Source organism: Aedes albopictus, chromosome 1 (genome assembly GCF_035046485.1).
Source record: "Aedes albopictus strain Foshan chromosome 1, AalbF5, whole genome shotgun sequence".
NCBI lineage: Eukaryota > Metazoa > Arthropoda > Insecta > Diptera > Culicidae > Aedes > Aedes albopictus.
In genome coordinates this window covers 55,433,343-55,459,196 of record NC_085136.1, presented here as the reverse complement: position 1 = coordinate 55,459,196, position 25,854 = coordinate 55,433,343, and the positions used below count along the sequence as shown (strand labels likewise).

General features: G+C 39.4%; 1 protein-coding gene across 2 annotated transcripts in view; it reads right to left on the bottom strand.

The window, feature by feature from the left end:
- LOC109427498 (carbonic anhydrase-related protein 10) overlaps positions 1-25,854 on the bottom strand; it is a 213,329-nt gene that overhangs the window by 125,997 nt on the left and 61,478 nt on the right. The window lies entirely within an intron of this gene.

The following is a 25,854-nucleotide window of genomic DNA, read 5'->3' as shown; positions in this document are numbered from 1 at the left end:
GTTACCCTATAAAAATCAGTAATTTGTAAATAACTTTTTGATTCCAAAAGCTAGCGTTTTTCGATATTCAGCAAAAACATGTATTTGTACATTGCAAACAACTTTGTAGAACACGCAAAAAATGTAAAAAATCCCGGTAAAAAGCTATGATGAAATATATGATTTCTAGGGGTCATGCACATACAACGCAATATATCTCGTAAAGTATGAGATTTAGCATTGTGACGTCTTTGACAAAGTTGTTCAAAATTGCATTTTGCACAACTTTGCCGAAGACATCAAACGTCTATCTGCATTTTTTGAAAAAAATATTTTTTTATCTCACTTATAGGTGGATTGATCATCCTGCTCTAAATGTCAAAAGATGCGCGTTGTCTTATATAGAAACTTCTCCGAAGAAACTATTGCGCAAAAATCAACGGTTAAAAAGTTATTAAAAAAGCGCACGAAATCGGCAAAATAAAACACTGTGCAATGATTCTTTAAGGTTCTCCAAGAACTTCCTTGAATATAGATCATCGAATCTACTAGGGCTACTAGTTGTATCTAAGAACATTAAGAATGATGTTTATACTCACACAGTCCCAGGCATCTATGTTCTATCAAATGATGGGTTCTATGATTGTATAGCATATCCGAGAATTCCCTAGAGTTAAGGCCTGATCGTTGTCAGTGTGAGGATCTCCAAGAACTTCGTAAAGTATAGGTCATCGGATCTACTATCGTGTTTGGTTGTCTCTAAGAGATTTATGACTATGGTTCATACTCACACAACCTCAGGTAACTATGATCTATCAAGATTTGAGTTCGAAGAATCTTTAAGGGTCTCTAAGAACTCACTTGAGTAAAGGTTATCGACTCTACGAGGGCTAAAAGCCTTGAAACGCTTTGTAACGCCTCTTGAACCCTTATAAAACCTCCGTGAAATTCACCTGAGAGCCTCTGAAGCCCCATAAAGCCCCTGTGAAACCTCCTGAAATACCCTGAAACGCCCTGAAACACATTGAAACACTTTGTAACGCCTGTTACAAACCCTCATTTAACCTCCGTGAAATTTACCTGCGAGCCTCTTAAACCCCCTCAAACTCACCGGAAACCTCCTGAAATGCTCTGAAACGCATTGAAACTCTTTGAAACGCCTCTGAAACCCCCTCAAAGCCTGCGTGGAAGTCACCCGAGAGCCTCTAAAGCCCCTGTGAAACCTGAAACGCCTTGAAACGCTTTGAAACGCCATGAAACGCTTTGAAACCTCTCCAAATCACCTGCGAGCCTCTGAAAACCCCCTAAAACCCTCCTGAAACGTCCTCGGACGCCCTGAAACGCAAACGCCCTTAAAGGGGCCGTTCCCCAAGTAACACACTTGTCACCGAAGAGTCACGGCGGCGCAGGTTTTTGTTGTGCAGAAGTCACTGTGACTTACTTCTAGCAAGTAAGTGTTTATTTGTTAGAAGTAAGTCACAGTGACGCTCCAGTTAGCCTAGTGGTTAAGGCTATGGATCGCCAATCCGGAGACGGCGGGTTCGATTCCCGCTCTGATCGGGAACTTTTCTCGACTTCCCTGTATCATTGTCCTTGCCTCACAATATACAAATTCATGCAATGGCAGGCAAAGAAAGCCCTTCAATTAATAACTGTGGAAGTGCTCAAAAGAACACTAAAATGAAGATAAGGCAGGCCAAGTTCCAGTGGGAACGTAGAGCCACAAAGAAGAAGAAGTCACAGTGACTTCCGCGCAACAAAAACCTGCGCCGCCGTGACTCTTCGGTGACAAGTGTGTTACTTGGGTCATAAACCACGTAGACTTTTGGGAGGTGTTCTGACCAAAGTCTACGCTCCATACAAATAACAAAAAAATTGTTTGGACAAAAGTCTACGAGGGAGGAGGGGAGTCTGAGATGGTCTAATTTTGGTCTACGTGGTTTATGACCAACCCCAAACGCCTTGAAACGCTTTGAAACGCCTCTGAAACCCCTATAAAACCTCCGTGAAATTCACCTGAGAGCCTCTGAAGCCCCCTGAAACCGCTGTGAAATCTTCTGAAATTCTCTGAAACGCCCTGAAACGCATTAAAATGCCTTGAAACGCTTTGAAACGCCTCTGAAACCTTCATGAAATCTCCGTGAAATTCAGCTGCGAGCCTCTGAAGCCCCCTTAAGGCCTCCTAAACCTCCTAAAACGCCCTGAAACGCATTAAAACGCTTTGAAACGCTTTGAAATGCCTCTAGAACCCCTATAAAACCTCCGTGAATTTCACCTGAGAACCTCTGAAGCCCCATAAAACCTCTGTGAAACTTCCTGAAACGCTCTGAAACGCTCTGAAACGCCCTGAAACGCATTTAAACGCCTTAAAACGCTTTGAAACGCCTCTGAAATTCCCATAAAACCTCCGTGAAATTTACCTGAGATCCTCTGAAGCCCCCTAAAACCCTTGTGAACCCTCCAGAAACGCATTGAAATGCCTTGAAACGCTTTGAAATGTCTCTGAAACCTTCATGAAACCTCCGTGAAATTCAGCTGCGGGCCTTGAACCTCCTGAAACACCCTGAAACACATTAAATCGCCCTGAAACGACTTGAAACGCTTTGGAAGGCCTTTGAAACTCCCGTGAAGTTCACCTGAGATCATCTGAAGCCCCCTAAAAGCCCTCTGAAACATTTTCCAGACGATTGGGAAGCGCCTCTGACCCCCTCTTCCCCAATTCTTTTAACCCGTAAACACCCGGGACGATCTACTTTTGGTAGAAATGCAATATCTTCTTTGTTTTAAAACATTTTACCCTGGATTTTTTTTATAGTCAAGGGGAATAGTTGTGCTAAGAAATGCATGGTACCTCCCTCCTTTGCACTCTTCCCACTTTTGTGGGGAGCCGAAAATACAGGGGATAGACAAAATGATCGGGACAGGCAAAATTTTCACTTTTCAAAAAATGTCCAGTAAGCTGTAACTTTTCGAAAAGTGCATCAAATATTCTCAAATTTTCACTGTAGGTTGATCAACTGGTTGTGCATCAGTGGACAAAATTTGGAAAAGATCGGGCTATTCTGCACAAAGTTTCAAGCATTTTAGTAAAAAGGTACAATTATCCGATGGCCAACTTTGAGCTGTTATATCTCTGGATTCAATGAACCGAACGCAATGAAATTTTGTCCATTTATGACTTATATAATGAGCTATGAAAAACATTTGACTCAACTTGAAATTATTAACAATAGAAAAAGTTATAGCAATTTCATTAATTTTATGATTTTTTAGTAAATTGGTCTATTTTTAACATGCATCCCATTACTTTTTCAATGAATTGCCGCCTAAGTTGTTACTTTCTTTCAAAACATATCTGTATTCAAGACAATCCGAGGGAATTTTAATGAACTGTAATTAGCATCTTGAATTTTGAAACGTTGTTGAAATTTTAGAATATTTGGTGTTTTATTAAAAAAATATCCCAATCGTTATAATTTTCTTCAGTGTTAAGAATTTTAAGTTTAGTCAAAAGTTCATTACATAAGTCATAAACGGTCAAAATTTCATTGCATTCGGTTCATTGAATGCGAAGATATAACAGCTGAAAGTTGGCTATCCGATAATTGTACCTTTTTTTTTAATCTTTATAACTTCGTGCAGAATAGTCCGATTTTATCCAAATTTTGTCCACTGATACACAAATAGTTGATCAACTTACAGCGAAAATTTAAGAATATTTGATGCACTGTTCGAAAAGTTACAGCTATTTGATATTTTTTTGAGAAGGGAAAATTTTACCTGTCCCGATCATTTTGTCTATCCCCTGTACGTGGCTTTTTTGTATTTTTTTTATAAATTCTGCATGTTTTTCCTCAAATTTTATCGTTTCGCTAATCATCAGTTTTAAGTTTATTTTATAATGATTTTTGAAAAGATAAAAGAGGTTTTATGCCTTTTTGAGAAAGATTTCGTAGATGAGGAAATCACTCAAAGGGACTTTTCCCTCTTTCAAAATTTTTAGTTAAAAATAAATAACAATAACAATAACAATCAATAGTTTTCACAGATCCTAGACATGCAATGTATTACTACCCATCATAGTCTGTTGAAGTTTTAATCCCAGAGCTATTCTAAGGCCTCCAAAGTACTCCGAAGTTTGTGACACAAATCTAACATTCTCAACCAAATTGTATACACGATGAATGATTACAGAACATTGGCTAAGGCATTCAAAAAGCCTCAAAGCACCCCTAGAAAATTCATGGTACATGAATTGGGTGATCTAGGTCATCCAAATTACTCTGGAATTCATTTTCTTAAGATCTAAAACATCTACCATCGTTTGTGTTCACTTTGTTCAAGAAATTTAATCACGTTGATGTCCATTAGACCTCACAATGCTATGAGCAACTTGATATTGTGTTAGTTGGACATTCAAAAAGGAAAAATTTCCATCGAATGTAGTCTATACTGCTGATGGAACCTCAGTGCACATCTATAGTGCTTTTGGTACATTCATGTGATATTCTAGGCTTTCCAAACTATTCTGCAATTAGGATCTTCAAGGTCTACAGGCTCTACTCTTGTTTTTCTTCACTCTATCGGCATAATTCTTTCACGATTGTGTCTGTTGCACCTCATTATATTACGAATATCTCTATTTGTTGCTATTTGGGTGTCCACTGGCATACGAATGGATCCAATGTATTTTGAAGTATGGATCGCAATATCTGTAAATCTTGGGATATTTTTATTGTAGCGAATTCTCGCGCAATATAATCTACGCTACTCTTAGAACCTCAGAGTGCAATTCTGATAACTTAGCTACATTCACTTGGTGATCTATGTAGGTCATCCAAACAATTCTGGAATTAAGACCTTCAAGCGCTACAAGCTCTACTCTTGTATCTCTTTACATTATCGGTGTAATTCTTCCACGATTACCTCTGTTGTATCTCATATTATTTTGAGTATTTCTTTATGTTACTTGTGCACCCACTGACATATAAATGATCTTTACGATATTTGGAAGTGTCGAAAATTACCCATGAATTCCTCTAGGCGTTCCTCGGAAATTCCTCCTGAAGTCCCTCAGAAATTCATCGTGATGTTCTCCGAGAACATCTGCGATTTCCTAGAGAATGCTTCAGGACTTCCCATGAAATTCTGCTGGAGTTTCCCAGCTGTTTCTCAAAATTTCATCAGGAGCTATACTGAAATTCCTTCAAGAGTTCCTTAGGAATTTCTTCAAGAACTTTTCGAAAAATCATGCAGGAGTTTCTCGGGAATTCCCCCGAAAGTTCCTCAGAAAATTTTCCGAAAATTCCTGAGGATTCCATGGGAGCCCCCAAGGATTTCTCCAGGAGTTCCCTGAAAACTCTTCAAGGAAGTTTTCGCAAGAGTTCATCCAGAAATTTCTCCTGGGATTCCTCCAGGAAGTTTTCCAGGGATTCCTCCAGGAATTTTCCTAAGAATTTCTGCAGGGGTTCCTCCAGCGGTAACTCTAGAAGTTCTTCCAGGGATTCCTTAAGGGACTCCTTCAAGGATTCCTTCAGGAATACCCCCAGGGATTCCTACATGGATTCCTGCATGGATTCATCCAGGCATTCATTCAGGTATTCCTCCAGGAATCCCTCCAGAGCTTCTTCAGAAATTCATCCAAGATTTCCTCCAGCAACTAATCCAGGGATTTCTTCAGGATTCAAGGGATTCTTCCAGAAATTTCTCCAGGGATTGCTCCAGAGTTTCCTACAGAAATTCACCAAAAAGTTTCTCCGGAAATTCCTTCAGGAAGTCCTCCAGGGATTCCATTTATAATATATCAAGGGACTCCCCCAGGAATTCTTCAGGAAATTTCTCCAAGACCTGCCTAGAATTCTTCCAAGAATCCCTCCAGGAATTCCAAAAACTCCAACTGGACCTTCCCCAAGATTTTCACCAGAGAACCCTCTAATATTTCTGCCAATAATCCCATCAGGAATTTTGCCAGAAATTTCGCCAGAAATTCCTCCAAGGATTTTTCAAGAAATGCCTTCAAAAACTAATTAAAAAATCCTTCAGAAATGTATTTATGAATACCTCCTAGATTCTTCAAGGAACTTCCATAAATTCCTCAAAAAAAATACTCCCGGGACAACTCCAGGGATTCCACCGAGAACTCCTTCAAGGGTTTCTACAGCAACTGCTTCAAGACTTTTTCCAAGAATTCCTCCAATATTTCTCAAAAAAATACTCCAAGAATTTCTCCAAACATTGTCCAAAAATTACTCCAGGAATTTCTCCAGATATTCCTCCAAGAACTTACCAGGAATTTTTCCAGAAATTCTTTCAAAAAGTTCAACAGGAACTCTAATAAGAATTTCTTCAAGGCCTGCCTCAATATTGTTGTCAAAATTCCTCCAAGAATCCGTCCAGCAAATTGGCCAGGGATTCCTTTATAAATATCTCTAGAAATACCTCCAGGGATTTTCAAAAAATACTTTCAGAAATTCCTCCAGAAATGCCTACAAGAATACCCCCAGGAATTCCTCCAAGAATTCCTTCGGGAAATCCTCCAAGAATTCCTTCGGGAAATCCTCCAAGAATTCGTCCAGAAATTTATCAAAGACATCCACCAAGAACTCCTCCCAATCCCTTCTGTAATTCCTTTCCATGAATTCCTTCAGGAATGCCTTCAAGAAATCTTTCAAGAATTTCTCCAAGAATCTCTCTAGGAATTTCTCCAGGAATTGCTTGAAGAATTTTTTCAGGAGTTCTTCCAAGAATTCCTACAAGAATGCTTCGAGGAATTTCTTCAAGATTTTTTTGAAGGAATATCTGGAGAATACTCTGGAGAAATTCCTGGAATACTTCCTGCAAGAATTTATGCAATAATTTGTGAAGGAATTTTTAAAGAATTTCCCAGGGAAATTCTTAGAGGAATTTCTGAAGGATTTCCTTGAGCTGCGAGTTATTTTTTACAATTTTAATATCCTGGAGGAATTCCTGGAGGAATTCCTGGAGGAATTCCTGGAGAAATTCATGAAGTATTCCCTGTAAAAATTGATGGAGAAATTCATGCAAGTAATTACGAATACCTCACGTGTTTCCCTTAGGAACTGTAATTGAAGGAATTTCTGGAGAAATTCTTGTAGTAATTCCTACAGCAATTCCTTTAGGAATTCCTGCAGTTATTGCTGGAAGAATTCCTAAAATATTTCTTGAAGGAATTCTTGGGATGTTTCGCGGAACAATTCCTAGACGATTTCCTGTAGAAATTCCAGAAGGAATTCGTAGAGTAATTCCTGGAGAAATTCCTGGAGTAATTCCTGAAGGATCTCCTAGAGTATTTGCTGGAGGAATTTCTGGAATATATCCTGAAGTATATCCAGAAAGAATTCCTGGAGGAATGACTGATGGAATTCCTGAAAGAATTTAACGAAGAATCCTTGTGAGGAATTCCGGTAAGAACCCCTATTGGAATTGTGGATAATTTAGTGGAGGAATTCCTGGAAGAATTTCTGGAGGACACTGTGGAGGAATTCCTGAAGGAATCCCTTGATGAATTCAGAGATAAATTAGCTGTTTTTCATGAAGAAATTCCTGGAGGTATTTCTGGAGGAATTTCTGGAGAAATTACCCGGAAACATTCTCTGGAAGAATTCCTGGAGGAAACTCTGGAGGAATCCCTGGAAGAATTTCTGGAAAAATTTCTTGAATCCTGAAGAAATCCCTGTATTAGTTGTCGGAGGAAATCTTGGATGAATTCCTGAAGGAGTTCTGGAGAATTCCTGGAGGATTACCTGAATGAATTCCTTGATGAGTTTATGGAGGAATTCGTGAAGAAAACCCTGGGGTATTCTTGTAGGAATCCCTGGAAGAATTTCTAGAGAAATCCCTGGATAAATTCCTAGGAAAATTCCTGGAGGAATCCCTGGAAAACTCCCTGGAGGAATCCCAGGAGAAATTTCTGGAGGAACTCTTGAGAAAATTTCCTTGAGGAGTTTTAAGGGAATGCCTGGAGAAATCTTTGGGGGACTCCCGTTGAATCTTCGTGGAATTTCTGGAGGAATTTCTGAGGAACTCCTGCAGGACTATTCGAAAAGTTCTTGAAGTAATTCCTGAGGAACTCTTGAAGGAATTCCAGCAGAGCTCCTGAAGAAATTTTCGAGAAACTGCTTGGAAACTTCTGAAGAATTTCACAGGAAGTCCTGAGGCATTCTCTAGGAACTGGTAGATGTTCTCGGAGAACATCACGATGTTTTTCTAAGGGACTCCTGTAGGGATTTCCGAGGAACGCCTAGAAGAATTCTTGGGTAATTTTCGACACTTCCAAATATGTACCATAAAGATCATTTATATGTCAGTGGATGCACAAGTAACATATAGAAATACTCAAAATAATATGAGATACAACAGAGGTAATCGTGGAAGAATTACCCCGATAAAGTAAATAGATACAAGAGTAGAGCTTGTAGCGCTTGGAGATCTTAATTCCAGAATTGTTTAGATGACCTACATAGATCACCAAGTGAATGTTGCTAAGTTATCAGAATTGCACTCTGAGGTTCTAAGAGTAGCGTAGATAATATTGCGCGAGAATTCGCTACAATAAAAATATCCTAAGGTTTACAGATATTGCGACCCATACTTCAAAATACATTGGGTCCATTTGTATGCCAGTGGACACCCAAATAGCAACAAATAGAGATACTCGTAATATAATGAGGTGCAACAGACACAATCGTGAAAGAATTATGCCGATAGAGTGAAGAAAATCAAGAGTAGAGCCTGTAGACCTTGAAGATCCTAATTCCAGAATAGTTTGGAAAGCCTAGAAAATCCCATGAATGTACCAAATGCATTATAGATGTGCACTGAGGTTCCATCAACAGTATAGACTACATTCAACGAACATTTTTCACACCTAAAGCATGATACAGTATGTAGATATAGTAACCCAAACTTCGAAATGTTTTGGAGGCCATTTGTGTTTCACGGAATGTCCAACTAACACAATATCAAGTTGCATTGTGAGGTCTAATGGACATCAACGTGATTAAATTTCTTGAACAAAGTGAACACAAACGATGGTAGATGTTTTAGATCTTAAGAAAATGAATTCCAGAGTAATTTGGATGACCTAGATCGCCCAATTCACGTACCATGAATTTTCTAGGTGTGCTTTGAGGCTTTTTGAGTACCTTAGACAATGTTCTGTAATCATTCATCGTGTATAAAATTTGGTTGAGAATGTAAGATTTGTGACACACACTTCGGAGTACTTTGGAGGCCTTGGAATAGCTCTGGGATCAAAACTTCAACAGACTATGATGGGTAGTAATACATTGCATGTCTAGGATCTGTGAAAACTATTGATGATTAGCAAAACGATAAAATTTGAGCAAAAACATGCAGAATTTAGAAAAAATACAAAAAAGCCACGTATTTTCGGCTCCCCGCAAAAGTGGGGTGGGTGCAAATGGGGGAGGTACCATGCATTTCTTAGCACAATTATTCCCATTGACTATAAAAAAAAATCCGGGGTAAAATGTTTTAAAACAAAGAAGATATTGCATTTCTACCAAAAGTAGATCGTCCTGGGGTTTACGGGTTAAAACTCTCAGACCACCCCCTTAACATCTGAAAGCCTTGGCCCCCTCCCCTTTGCATATGCAAGCCACTTGTCCTTCTCAAACTTCTTTGCAACCCTGAAATCCATTTAGGTAATGAACTGAATCCATTTAGGTAAAATTTTTAATTAGGCAGTCCCGACCTCTCTCCGCACAGATGAACATCTTATTTTCAGATTCAGCTTCTGAAATGAACTGTAAGCGATTGAATCTAGATAAGTCAAAATGACATTTTCTGATTTCAAAAAAGTTCACTGGGCCTAATCAGATTAATAACCACACTTCAATCCATCTGGTAAGCGTTCTCTTATACTTGTCTTTAAAAAACGCTATGAAAAGAATAATAGAAATAAGACGCACCCGATCGAACCCAAAGTCAAGAACAAACGAATATACCACAGCGTAACAAAGCGAGGAAAACAAGGAAATTCCTTTCGCTAAATGGTATGGAACGCCAACAATTCCTCTTCATCATTGCCAATTATTCCCATTTCACCGTCCTCGGTGGCGGCGGTGCGCTTCGTCAATCCGGGCATCAGACGCCCGCCAGCGGGACCTCCACCCACCTCGCCAAGAACCGATCACCTTGGCAGCTAGCAGAACTTCCAAACAGCATCGCTACCTACATACTGACGATGAACACCGAGAAAAACAAATTCCATCTCCCAATGCAATACGCCCGCCAGTCGAGCCAGTCTCTACCGGAAAGAAAAGAAGTCAGACCTTCGGAATTCCGACTTTTTAAAGCTTTGGCTAGCACAAGCTGGCTCTGTCTTCGCTCGTCGTCGTCGTCGGAGGCTGATTTGAATTTAGCTTCCGGGCTTCTTCGTCTGGTCTCGGATGTTAACCTACTGCTCTGCTACAGAGTTGTAATAGGGCTGAGAAGCCTTTGGCCTTCTACTTACACCACGCCGGAGACACGCCACGCCACGCCACGCCGGGCTCATTGGTATTCCCGAGGAGAAATGCGGAATTCTGGTATTTGCTTGTTGGATTTCTTCGTTCGTGGAACTTGACGGTTGACGGGAACTGTGGGGGTGTTAACTGCTGGGAGAAGGGTGTGCGAATGACTCAATTTGAAGTGGTGCAAGGAAAGCACGATTTCGCCCATGTTCCGGGAATGTTCTCCTCCTGAGCGCGCGCTCGGTTGATGAAACAACGAGATTTGCTCCCTAGGGAGAGAATGGGAGAGGCGTCAGCTTGTAATTGCTTTTCACGTACGGTTCCCCCCAAAACACCCGCAAGGCATACATCTCCCAGACCTCGCCCGCCACTCCCCCAGTTTCAAAGTAAGTGGCAGACAATTGAACGCTAATCACGTACCGCTTAATTTCCTGGGTTTTCCGTTGTCGACGTCGACATCTTCATCGGAATGGGGTATCCTTCGCTTTGGAAAGGGGAGTCAGGTGGAATTTTTCTACTCGTTTCAGCCAAAGTAGACTACCAGGTTCATAGAAGCGATTACAAACAATCATCGTCATCCCACACGGCTGAAGTGGCCCGGTATCCACTTGAAGTCATTCGCACACTCCGCACTTAAACGAACCGAGCACACACCGCACATCGCCGCATGGTTGCCGATGCCGACTGTCCGCGGTATTTCTCCGGTTTGGGGTTGTTTTTAACTGCTGTTGTCCTTTTTGATATGCTTGTTCCAAAGCGCCACATGCAATTCAAGGATGGAGGAATGGAGGGGATTCAGAATATCCAGCGCCACACTCTGGCAGTATGTTGCGATGAGTGGATAAATAAAAATAACAACCCGCCATTATTTGCAGACACCTCTTGTCGTCGCGGTTTGCAGTGGCACTTGTCGTCGCCGGGCGGCAAACCCACCTTGTTGGAGTTGTAGTGGGGTTTAAATTTGATTCTGGTTGCAGACGTGTGGAAGTTAAATTTTAAATTCTAGCATTATTGCAATTTCTAATTTTCACAAATCACACACACTCGTTTGGTTATACACACAAGGACGTTACAACTTGAATATGACATTTCTCTTAATAACTGTAACAGTTATTATGGCAGTTCTCTGGAAGTGATATGACACATTCTAGCGTGACGGCACAACGTTTCTACACAGATCGAAAAATGAATGTAATATTCTGTGACATATGATGCACATGATTGGAGCGTGGGATATCATAGAAGTTTACATGATATATCATGTAAAGTTCATGAAATATCATGTAAACTTCCATTATATGTCATGTAATTAAGCATGACTCTGAGAGTTTACATGACATATAACACAAATTTACATGATATATCATGTAAACCATAACATTAAGTTTACATGCCTAAAATGAAGTTTACATGACGTGTAAATCTCATTATTTTTATCTGTGTACGTATTCATAGTCAGATTTCCACTACAACTCATGAAATCGCTTGTAAACCACATTTTTTTCCATATTCAGATTCCTAGTTAAATTTTTGAAGCATTTGACTTATTTTACACATAATTTTCACTGGAAAAGCTGCGTGTTAGTAGCGTGGCGTTACAACGGGCTAGAACTCGACGTCCTCTACTGCATTACTAACATCTCTTACTATCTACTCGGATTTTTATGTTATTCTGAAGATTTTTTTCCACCATTGAAATTTATTGGTTTGTTCTTCAATTCAGTGCAATGAACCATATGCCATCACTAATCTCACGCTACCATATTCATCCTATTCGAAACACGATTCATTTTGTTCTTCTTGTTTTCATGGGTGCTCACTTTTAACAAAAATACAAAAACAGTGCATCAATCCTTTGTATTTCGTAGGATGAAATTGCGAGCCACATACTTAATAAGGGAACCAATACCCTATTTTTCGGATTTGATTTAGGATAATCGACTTTTACATTTCGTGACGTTTTAACACTCGTTCAATTTTAAACAGGGATCTACTCGTGTTGATACGCCACGAAAATGCACATCACGTTACACAGATCGAAAAAAGAGTGTAAAAATTGTGACATATAATGCACATACTTGGAGCGTGGGATATCACAGAAGTTTACATGACATATCATGTAAAAGTCATAAAATATCATGTAAACTTCTATTACATGTCATGTAATTCAGCGTGACTCTGAGTATTTACATGACATATAACACAAATTTACATGGTATATCATGTAATCCATCATAACACTAAGTTTACATGAGTAAAATTAAGAGCCAGTTCGCGAGAACCGCGACCCCCTTTCCAAAGGAAGTGGAATCGATGTGCTCCGATTGAGCTGAAATTTTCAGGGTATGGTTTTCCATATAAAAGATTATATCTGGCCGATTTTCAGATTTTTCAGTTAGGGGGAAGTGGGGTAAAATAGCCCTCAAAGATTTCATGTCTAGAAATAGATAAAATCACTAAAATCGCAATAACTTCCGCAAAAGTTAACGGATTCAGCTGAAATTTTGCATGGACACTCTACTCCTATGGCACTTTCATTTAAGCCAAGCGTTGGATATTCTTTGATATTAAGTTTGAAGAAATAGGTTATTTTCATATTTTTTTTGACGATTTTCAGGGCGCCTGTTTTCGTACCAACAGAACTAGGATGAAAAACTGAGTACTACGTTTTGAAGGATTACCCAAGAGCTTTCATTTGATATGTGACCCAGATGCGCCAACTTAAAAACTTTCGAAAAATTTTTTTTTTTCTCGGGGTATGCATTTTACCTCATATTTTTAGCTGTCTAAAGACCCAACTAACAATCACTCATTTAACAGGCACCATTATGACGAATTAATTCAGCATAGTGTTGAATAATATTTGAATTATTTTCACGTACAACCTATGTTCGGGTTTTGTTCACACAAATTTGGAGAAGTTATAAAGCATCATGTTGTGCACCAACTTATTTTTTTTGTTCTTTAAAGCGTTTTAAAAATGTACAAGAAAGTTGTTATTAAGCTTTGGCAAAAATGACTGAAAATAAATAAAATGCAAAAAATTTGAACTCTCACGAGAGTAATTATTTGCTCTCATGTTGAGAACACCTATTATGAAATAAGAATTACATATAAAATTACCTAAATCCGGATTAGAACTCGAGACCTGTCGATTGCCAGCCGCATGCCTTCCTATCTGCGCCATCCTAGAGATGGTGAGATGCAGCACCCAAAGCAAAACATAATCTTCCCATGACTCAATAATGATCACTCCTGAACTTGTGTTCAGCAGTGGTGAATTAGCACAGCACGTGGTAATCAACTGAATAACGCCTTAGACTTCAACAGCTGTTCAGCCCAAAACACGTGTTTTCCATTCTGATTTCGCTGTCAGTATTTTTATCGGAAAGCGGCCAAACAGTGTTGGTCCTTATTGAAGATATTGTTTCCAGACGAACTAATTGCGATATAAATATGTTTGTATTTTTATTATTAAATATCGGTCTTTAAAAATGTATGATAATTTGTGGTGCGGTATGGCCTTAGACATGGTGCATTCACAGCATCTGTTCAGGAAATCTACTCATGCTCAGTCGAAGATCCGTTAAGCAATTTTTTTATTTATGCTTTTGTCATGGAATCTTGATACATATTATGTTCAATAAATTTCATAAGGATGTTTAGGGATACTTGAAAAGTATCGTTTTCTGAATGCTGTTTGGATATCTAGATGATTGTGGCAACAATACCTGTTCAGTAAACACGACAGCACTGAAATGTCAAATGCATCGATCCAAGCGTCTCGTACAGTCGAACTGCTGCGGAAGATGAAAAAAAAAACAATAATCAAGGTACAAGATATCTTGTTACAGACTAATAATAATAAATAAATGCCTCATTTTTACGTTGATTACGTCTCTTGGCGCTCAATGTTAAACTACATAATTCCATTCTGTTTTATTTTATGTGATTCGTTTAAAATTTTGGTTCTTTAATAACTTGGTTGTCTAAACAGTTTTAGCCATGATTTATCCCATAATCCGAACAAAATTCCGAGTTAAACTATGACGGGCTGAAGGCGTTTATTTGACAAGTGAAAAGCACATTATTCAGGAGCATATGCTTATCGATACACCAGTTTAATAAGATGCAGACAAATGTTTTGTTAAACTCTTTTGTTAAGAAATCAATGCTTGTAGAATAAATTTGTTGTTAAACTTTTGAAAAGTGTTATAATTTATCATTGTTGATACCGATGAGGAAAGTCGAACATTGACTATTTTCTCAATTGAAAAATCATTTCAACAGTAATGTGTAGAGCATAATTTTAGTTCAGCTATCATTACCATTATTAAGCAACAATTCAGCAAGCTTGCTTGTTTGTGACTTGCAATTGTTAGTTGGGAAAGTGTTGTCGCAAATTATGACAACGTTATTTAACTTGCAGGAGTTTTTCTTCGATATTAATTCAACAAAAAAAATGATGACTAAGAAATTTAATTATTAGATTTTTACATTTGGGGAAAGTAGGGTAAAACGGACTAACTCAACCTCCTTTCGAAATAACGTTGCTACGATGTTCTCTAATCGCACTCGAATTTTCAGAGTTCTTTATTCTACTCAAGAATAGATGCTTTATCACATATATTTTTTTTCTTGAGAGGATAACGGGGTAAAACAATTCTCAGAAAAAAATGTTGAAAATAATCAAAATTTCAAAACCTACAAATGCTTTGGTAAAACTTGGCGAAATTTCATGAAATTAGAAGAAATTTCTTAATTTTTATTGCTTATTCAAATGAGCAAGTCTGACAACATTTTGACGTCGAGAAATGTCACAGATTAGCACGTGGTGTGTGATTCACCGGATTCTTTCTCGATTTTTCTTTTAACATGCATCTCCGGTTCAAGTTTCTCTCTTTTTTCTCGTGAAAGTTGCTGCAGTGTACAATGGTCCACGAAAAAGATTTACGAGGAAAGATGCATTCAGCGCCTTTAAATGATTTTTTGGGCAAATATGGTCTTCTACAAAGTTGTTCCCAAAAATAAGGCCCTCTTTTCAATGTACATAAAAATTAGGGTGGTCCATATTTTCAAAGAAATTGGGAACCAAACTTTTTTATTTGCTAGAATAACTGTATACATTCTTTGTGATAGTTGCAGATCTATCAATTTTGAGCAAGTTTCTTGAATACACTTTTTATGTAGCTTTAAAATTGAACGATCTAGAGATATTTTTCTGAATAAGCTTAGGGTGGTTCAAGAAAAATCGCTTTTCTGGCGTTTGCTGTTGCAGTTTCGAATTTTCATCAAAGTCATCCAAGAAACACTTGTAGAGCATAGTTTTTTTAAAAGGTGTTATGACGAGTTAGGGCAATGATAAATATTATCTCTTGCCCGCATTCAAAAGAAGAAACGTTGTTATAAAACATATCAAAAAATTAGGGGAGTTTTTTTTTTGTAACTCAAGCGAAAAATACTTGAAAAGTGCCATTTTTTTGTAGATAATCATCAATAACTTTTGAACGGAATGACGTAGCAATATTCTCAGCGAACAAAAATGCGCTTTTTTGGAAGCTGTAAAAGTGGTTCTTACGCGACTTAGACGAGAAATTTCAAACAAAAAAGATAAAGCAATAAAACGATTTGTTCTAGCGTCACCCTTTATCTTTTTTGTTTCAAATTTCACATCAAAGTTGTCCAAGAACTATTTTCAGAACTAAAAAAATAACGCACATTTTCGTGCGCTGGTAATGTTGCTTCGTCATTCAGTTCAAAATATATTGATGATTTTCTAGAAAAATAGGCACTTTTCAAGTATTTTTCACACACACACCAATCGGTCATATCACCTTTTAAAAAAAAAAATAGTTTTTTTAGGAAGAACACCTATAACTATTGAACCAAAAGAGATTAAGACCATTTCAGCGCATGAAACGACGCGTCTTCAAATGCTCTACTAGTGTTTCTTGGGCGACTTTGATGAAAATTCGAAACTGAAAAAGTTAACGCCAGAAACCGGTTTTTCTTGAACCACCCTAAGCTTATTCAGAAAAACATCTCTAGATCGGTCAATTTCAAAGCTACATAAAAAGTGTATTCAAGAAACTTGCTCAAAATTGATAGATCTGCAACTATCACAAAGAATGTATACAGTTATTCTAGCAAATAAAAAAGTTTGGTTCCCAATTTCTTTGAAAATATGGACCACCCTAATTTTTATGTACATTGAAAAGAGGGCCTTATTTTTGGGAACAACTTTGTAGAAGACCATATTTGTCCGAAAAATCGTTTGAAGGCGCTGAATGCATCTTTCCTCGTAAATCTTTTTCGTGGACCATTGTACACTGCAGCAACTTTCACGAGAAAAAAGAGAGAAACTTGAACCGGAGATGCATGTTAAAAGAAAAATCGAGAAAGAATCCGGTGAATCACACACCACGTGCTAATCTGTGACATTTCTCGACGTCAAAATGTTGTCAGACTTGCTCATTTGAATAAGCAATAAAAATTAAGAAATTTCTTCTAATTTCATGAAATTTCGCCAAGTTTTACCAAAGCATTTGTAGGTTTTGAAATTTTGATTATTTTCAACATTTTTTTCTGAGAATTGTTTTACCCCGTTATCCTCTCAAGAAAAAATATTATATGTGATAAAGCATCTATTCTTGAGTAGAATAAAGAACTCTGAAAATTCGAGTCCGATTAGAGAACATCGTAGCAAAGTTATTTCGAAAGGAGGTTTAGTTAGTCCGTTTTACCCTACTTTCCCCAAATGTAAAAATCTAATAATTGCATTTCTTAGTCATCATTTTTTTGTTGAATTAATATTGCTTTGAGCTTTGAGCTTGAGCTTGAGCTTGATTGACCGCCCGCAGTTGCAACTCCAGTATCGCCAGACCAGCTACACTCACACAAGGAACCAATGAGATAGCTGCTTGGGACTAACAGGCATCTTCAGTGTATGAGCGTTGGTGGTCTTGTATTTTTAGGCGATAATGGCGCCTGCTGCGTCAGGTTGCAGGTCAATGGGGAAGGGGAGGGAAGTGATGATTGCAATCGCTTGCCCACATCAGGCCGTTGAGTCCTCTGCGCCTGCACAAGGTCATGCGGATGTTGGTGTGTTGGTGGGAAATGTTTATTTTTGGCACATGGATCATGCATTGGTGCAAGCGTGCCAGGCGTAAAGCGATAGAATGTGTGAAGATTACTATGAAGCGGCACAGTCCGCTTGGTTGCATAACTTGTAGGCGTTATATGATAGATTTACACTGTGCTGTAATGAAAGGTGGAAGGAAGGGAAACGGCTTTTTTTTCAATCCGTTTCTGGTTCTAGCGATCGCTACGAACATACGAATATACATGAGATGTATATGTAGGAGAGAGAGAGAGAGTGAGAGAGAAAGTAGATAGAAAGATTCAAAGTAGGAGGAAAGGGACGAGCCAGGGATTGAACCCAGGACCTTCTGCATATGAATCAGAAGCGGTAGCCACTAGACCACCAAGCTCGTCTTTTTTTTGTTGAATTAATATTGAAGAAAAACTCCTGCAAGTTAAATAACGTTGTCATAATTTGCGACAACACTTCTTTAGACAGCTAAAAATATGGGGTAAAATGCATACCCCGAGAAAATTTTTTTTTTTTCGAAAGTTTTTAAGTTGGCGCATCTGGGTCACATATCAAATGAAAGCTCTTGGGTAATCCTTCAAAACGTAGTACTCAGTTTTTCATCCTAGTTCTGCTGGTACGAAAACAGGCGCCCTGAAAATCGTCAAAAAAAAATATGAAAATAACCTATTTCTTCAAACTTAATATCAAAGAATATCCAACGCTTGGCTTAAATGAAAGTGCCATAGGAGTAGAGTGTCCATGCAAAATTTCAGCTGAATCCGTTAACTTTTGCGGAAGTTATTGCGATTTTAGTGATTTTACCTATTTTTAGACATGAAATCTTTGAGGGCTATTTTACCCCACTTCCCCCTAGCGGAAAAATCTGAAATTCGGCCAGATATCATCTTTTATATGGAAAACCATACCCTGAAAATTTCAGCTCAATCGGAGCACATCGACACAAGAAGGGGTTGCGGCTCTCGCGAACTGGCTCTTAAGTTTACATGACGTGTAAATATCATTATTTTTATCTGTGTAGAATCAGGCAAATCCGTCAAATTTGTGAACATATTGTCTTCACTCCCTCACGAGGACCTTCATTCCATTGGAAATCCCTTTTGTGATAAACGGCACGGAGGACCAGGTTATCGCTATCAAAAGTATGAATACTACTTAATAGCACCTTTCTTCGGCCTAGTATAACCCAAACCCATGCGTGCCTTCAGCGCATAGCTCATCAAGCCGTCAAACTAAAACTTTCTTCAATAATCTTTACAATGTCATTGATTTAAGTTAGAACGCTTCAACCAAAGGCATACCACACGATCTGCAAACAGCTGTTTGCATTTGTGCACAATGTTACAAACTAATTCTCAATCCAAAGCTTGATGTTGTTGAAATTGTAAAAAAGTAAAAATATTGAATGAACCCTTACATCAATTCTAAAGGAATCTCTGCACAGTTTCTCAAGCAGTACACATGTTGCAAAAGAGGCACGTAGCGCAGTTTTTGGTTGCACACGAGTCAAAATCAAGTAATTCTAACATGGGGTTAGAATAACATAGTTATAGCTCATGTGCAACCAAAAAACGGCGTTGCGTGACATGTGTGCTGCCTGGGTTTCAAGGTGTTCCTGGAGGGATATAACAAGGAATACATATAGGAAACTCTGAAGGAATTCTAACAGGAGTTTCTGGAAAAAATTCTAAAAAAACTGCTTTTGTGAATAAATTTCTATATGGATCTCTGAATAAATCTACGATTAAACTTTTGCGGAAATCCCTGGATCAACTCCTGGCTTTAGCTGTGAAGAAACTTCCGATAGGGAAATTTCCAAATAATTGCATTGACAGAAATATACATTCTTCAAAGGGATGCCTGGAGGAATCATTGCAAGATTTTTTGCTAAAATCATTCAAGGAACTCCTGCAAGAATTTTCATTCTGCATTACATTCCGGAAAAACTTTAGTAAATGCCGAAAGAATTCCTGACGGAATTTGTGGCTGGTTTCCTTGGGCCGTTTTATTGAAGTAGGTGCTTTAGTAGAACGGAATGCTTTAGTAGAGAACGGAAAGATAAGCAAAAGTGGTTCAAATCTAAGGAATCTAAATTTTCCTACAAATTGCAAAACAATTTCCAAATAAATTGGATTGTTAATAAAATATTAACAGAGTCGAGTCAAGTACAAGACCCTGAAGACGACCTTACAGTTGAAGTCGAAATACGTATCTGTCAAAGGATGCAGATTCTTGGTAGAATTAAAAGGGACAGCAACACGATTTTCTTTTTTACTTAATAAAATATTTTTCCTTCTGTCTTTTCTGAGAATAGCACGATTTTATTGAGTTTCAGTATCTTTATTTACGTCTTAGTTGGCCTAGTGGTTAAGGTTATAGATCGCTCATTCGGAGACAGTGGGGTCGATTCCAGTGCCGGTCGGAAAAGTTTTCTTATTATCAACTCCCTGGGCGTAGTGTATCATTGTACTTGCCCCATAATATACAAATTCATGCAATGGCAGGCAAAGAAAGCCCGTCAATTATTAACTGTGGAAGTGCTCAAAGAATACTAAGTTGAAGTGAGGCAGGCCAAGTCCCAGTGGGGACGTGGAGCCATAGAGAAGAAGAAGAAGAGATAAATAGCAGCCGCCTACAATATTGCAATAGATTCAGTTGATGTTCATCCTAATTAGTATTAGTCTGTTTTGTTTTCACTTTAAAAAAACGTCGATATCGGCTCCGTAAAGTGTACGACACGTCTGAGCCTTACAAATAAACAAACTTTATAAAAACTTCATATTTTCGACCAAACTATGTATATCCTAGCATATTTCGATTACTTCTTAGCAACCTTCCCACGTTGTAATGATGTTGTATAGAATTCAATAACTGAGACCAATTTATAGTGTGTTGGGACGCTTGTTTTATTGTAGAATATTAGATTTCCAGCACGTTTGTGCAAACAAATTTCGATGCCTTCTTGTTTCGTTGACTCCATTTCAAACACAATATCAAAATGTCACCCGAAGTTAACATTATTCGATTCCTTAAACAGCAAGCTTTCATTCACGTTTTAGAAGTAGAATCTACCAATGCCATCGAGGAAGTTCGAAAGGTAACACTCGGCACGTCTCTCGCTACTGAACATGATTTCGCCGAAGCACTGTCCACACGCTTCTCAAGCTACACTGAGCTTCGTCATGCCATAGGGTATTGCCTGAAGTAGAGCCTGGGATCATTTGGGCAGGAGCACGTATTTTGGACACTTGCTGTTATAACTCAGTCAGTTTTGAACCGATTGACTTGATATTTTAGACACGATCAGATACGCACAATATCTAGCCATTAGGGATGTAGTACCGGTAGTACCGGTACCGAAAATACCGGTATTACCGACCAATTTTTGGTACCGAAATACCGGTACTGACTGAGCCTTAGTACCGGTACTTTCGGTACCGTGAAATCTCTTCCGAAATGTTGGAAACCGGTATTTTTTTTCTTTTTTAATCCGATCATTAGTATAGCCGATATGCAATGGAAACTCGACTAGAAGTTTATAACAAAAATGTAACATCTTTCTAACAATATGTTACACACTTGACATAATTTTCTAGTCGGGAATAAACGAAAACATTTATTTAAAACCAAGTGTGACAAACAAACATTTCATATATGCAAAACGTTTCCGCAAATAGATTTATTAGCTTAAAATAAAACTTGTTAGATTAGGGTTTTTTCTTATTTCTTCAGTCTTTAAAATCCATTGAAAGCATCATCAAGGAAAAATTAGTTAAATCTTCTTCTGTCTTCACCTTGTAGCTGTCTATCTGAATTTGGTATATCAAAGGGTGTTCTTGTTTCATTTTAGACTCATCAAGATACTACCTATGGAACTGCGTAGAAGCTAAACAAAAGCTACAAAAACAGTTTCATACAACTCATTTCTTTTCATCATTTTTATTTGATATTTTTGTTTAATTAGGTATTTACTGGTAAGCTTCAATGGCATCCCTGAAAACCGGGATTAACATTTTCCTGGTAAATTGAAGATTTTCTGTGCAAAATAGATGATTCTTCATTTTAGTGGAAAATTTCTCAGTACCGGTTTTTTACCGGTACTACCGGTACTATCAACCCCAGTACCGAAATACCGGTACTCACCAAAAGTGGTCGGTACTGCGACCCCTACTAGCCATGTTCAAAAATTCAAATCAATCTGTTCGAAATTGACCAAGTTATAGCAGCAACTGCCCAAAATGGGTGCTCCTGCCCAAATGGTCTCAGACTCTACATCAGCGCCCTTCGAGCAGCAACTCAAAGATCCTTCAACCCGGCTTCTAGCGTGCTGTCGACAATAGACTTTGCAGCTGCTGATCATGCTCTAGTTCGTCTAGCCCGATAACATCTCTAATCGAAGAGTTTTCAGCTACCTAGCAAGGTTTGCTGTCGTAGATCCTCATGGGCGACTCCAACGCGAAGGTCGATTCTGACAACTTGGACTATGAGCACGTCATGGGACGTCATGGTCTCAGAGGAATGAGCGAGAACGCAGAGTTGTTCGCAGAGTATTGTGGCAACAATGACATGTTGATGGGGGGATCGCTCTTTCCTCATCGACCAGTGCACAAAGTGACATGATGGGTTCCCGTGATGGCGTCACGGAGCATATCTGCATCAGCCAAAATTGGAAAGGAGCCTTCTTGATGTGCAGAACAAACGTAGCGTCGACATTGCGTCCGACCATCAACACACCGGTGCAACACACGCCGACTGTAAGACGCTGTGCGGTGAAAAGATGCATCGTCGAGGAGCTAGAGAACCGTGCTGCGGATATTCCGGAAGGTGGAAGCATAGAAGATCAATGAAGCGTCATCAAGGACGGCTTCATCGCCACCGGCGAGAATAATTTGGTGAGCTACGCATCCAGAAAAAACAGTGGATCACAGATGACATCTGGCGGAAGACAGTGGAGCGAAGGAACGCCAAAGCCGCGATAGCGCGAGCGATAATACGAGGAGCCAAAGCCGTAGCCCGAAAGCGCTATTCGGCCCTCGAGAAGGAAGTGACCCGCTCATGTAGACGGAATAAAAGAGCGTGGGCGGAGTCCCTAGTCGACAAAGGCGAGAAAACCACAAACACCGGCGACACCAAAAAGAGCGACCTGACTACGATAATTGGCGGGTCATCATGTTACTATGTATCGTTCTCAAAGTTCTCTGAAAAGTATTCCTTCCTAATGCATCACGTTGGCAACAGCTCGCTGACGTAGTGCACGGTTTGGTAAAAAAAAAGACCTATATGCACAAGGAGGGTTAGCTGGATACCGAAAAAGATTGACGCAACTCCCCGATGGCAGGATTCCATGCCGGACGATCCTATGTTGACCATACTGTCACGATCCGTATCATCCTGGAGCAATCCAACGAATTCCAAGAGTCTGTCTACCAACGGCGTAACCAGTTTTTATCTTTTTTCTTGCTCACTCTCCTACAAAAACACAAGAAAGTGAAGGATGGAGAGAGGGGCCATGCGCCTCTGGCTTCATCCCGCGCTCTCTCTCTCCTGTTTGTTTATGAGAGAGAGCAAAAAAAAAAAAAGAAAAAGCTGACTACGCCGTTGCTGTCCCCTTCAAAACTTGATTGAATCTGATTAAGTTTAAATGTTCCTATCAAGTATTATGTTTTGATAAAGATAATAAAAAATATTATGTTTTATCGGCCGTATTTATTTGTAACTTAATCATTTTTGGCTGTATTGGTCATTAACGATGTGTAAATTCCGCAAGGGCCGATCAATAGAACGAGGAATGAAAACAGAACAATACGTAGATAGTCGGGTGCCTGAAACTTTTGCCAGTCGTGGTATGGTGGTGTAAGTGAACCATCACCCCAGCCAATCTAACTCGGGGCCGTCTTTAGCAAAGGTTTTGCTCATTCGATATATTCGTTCAATACATGACCTTTATGCCCGTTTGGGGCTGTCCATCAACCTTGGACCTGGTCATTTTTTAGAGAGATTCCGAAAAACGTGTGCGGTGGCTCAGCTGCTCGAGAGCCAGAATCGCGCGCGTTTCGTTTTCGGTGACTGGATCTTTTTTTCCGCCTTCGGATTCATAGTGTGACAGCGGGACGAGAGATCTGGTGATCTCCAGTGGCTCAGCAGTTCCAGAGCCAGTGGCACACACAGAAAACCAGTTGAATAGGATTATCCGGTGAGTTCGTTCTTTTTTATTTTCTTTTATGTGCATTCTGTTTTCATAATTGTATAATTTCAATATTTTAGCGCAGGTGATAACTTGCATCTAGTTAGTTTAATGAGTGTATGTTTACTTTTAAAACAGTTTTCATAGAATTTGTATAGTTCGTCACTCGTAGGTTTTTTGTTGTTTTTGATGAAACATACAACATTCACCCGACGCGGGTGATCGATTGTTTTCTTTCCGTGTGAAGTGATCAAGAGTTAGTCAGTTTTTTATGTTGTGTCGCGTCTTTTGTAGCAACATTGAACGATCACCTGACGTGGGTGATCAGTTGTTTGCTTCTCATATTAAGTGAACAATAGTGCGTCAGCTTACATGTTCGGTCGTGTCATTTGCAGGTAGATATTTGGCGACTAGCTTTTTTTTTATCTGTATTAACGAGATTTCTAGCCCTAGGCTAGTTCATCTCGGGACCCACGCTTCACTTCCCTTCCGAAGGAAGAACTCACATTTTGCGAGTTTGTCGGGAGTGGGATTCGATCCCAGGTCCTCGGCGTGATAGTCAAGTGTTCTAACCATCACACCAGGTCCGCTCCCTCAGAGGCGACTAGCTTCCGCGGTTCCATTCGAAATATTAAGCGACCACCTGACGTGGGTGATCGATTGTTTGCTTTCCGAGTTAAGCTAATAATAGCGTGTTAGATTACATATTTTGTCGTGTCGTTTGCAGTAAATATTAAGCGACCACCTGAATCGGGTGGTCGATTGTTTGCTTTCCGCGTAAAGCAAACAATAGCGCAGAAACCAGCATGGCACGAAGGTCATATTACTTATCAAAGTGAATCCAGACCCAACGATACCTTTCTTACTAACAAACACTCCTTCCTGTAGCCTTTGGTGGAGTCGCAGCGGTAAACGCGGTCCTTCACTTAACAAAGGTTGTTACTAATATTCCTTCCCTCTTCCAACCTGACTGCAAGGACGTGACCAGCGCCGTTATTGTACCGTTAAAGAGAGTCTCTGAAGCGTGCACAGTAAGAATGTTGACCACTCCCAGTTAATTGTTCAGTTGGTTCATTGTGCAACTGCCATTGGTTCGGGTCAATCACGGAATAGCAACCATAGATGTGTGCAGTCAGTCTAAGCTAAGCTAAGCTTCAAGGTGGGCCTACGATAGTATTGACCGCACAGAACTATGGAAATTCGAATTTCGACGGGGACTGTGACAAGATGACGGACTGTGACAAGATGACGGACTTATCCGCCTACTATTCTACATCGCCCTGGAAGGTGTTATGCGACGAGCCGGACTCAACAGCCGATTTTCACGATATCCGGCCAATTTGTCGGTTTTGCGGATGGCATGGATATTATTACTAGACTATTTGGAACTGCGACAGAACTGTATACCCACCTGAGTCGTGAAGCAACAAATATCGGACTGCTGGTGAATGTGGTTAAAACCAAGTACATGCTGGTAGGTGGATCTGCGCAAGAAAGGACAAGCCTTAGCGGCAATGTTACGATAGAAACGGATACTTTCAACGCGGTAGAAGAATTCATCTACCTCGGACATGAGACGTTGACCTGGACCATGCTCGAGGAGGACTTGCAAGCACTCGTAGTTTTTGAGCGATGCGTTTTAAGGACGATCTTTGGCGGCATGCAGGAGAACGGTATTTGGCCGAGAAGAATGAACCACGAGTTCGCTGCACTGTATGGTGAACCCAACATTCTGAATGTGACCAAAACCGGAAGGTCCGGTTCATCGGAAATGCAAGTGCGAATAACCGATGAGGTATTCGACTTATACGACTTCGGATCCTGAATCTTCTGCACGTTAATTCTTTATTCCATTACTACACGATCATGCACCTCTGAATATCACCCACCACTTTAAGAGCTGTTCCCAGACCGTGCGTGTGGCCAAAGCTTTGATACAGGTTATAATTACCTGTAAACGTTTGCATTATTACATTTCCTATTACACCAAGGTGTTTGCGAAATGGATGTGACATTACATTCATTTTATGTCAGCGTGAATCCCGAATGAAACATCGAAAATTGAAAATACATCCCCCACCACA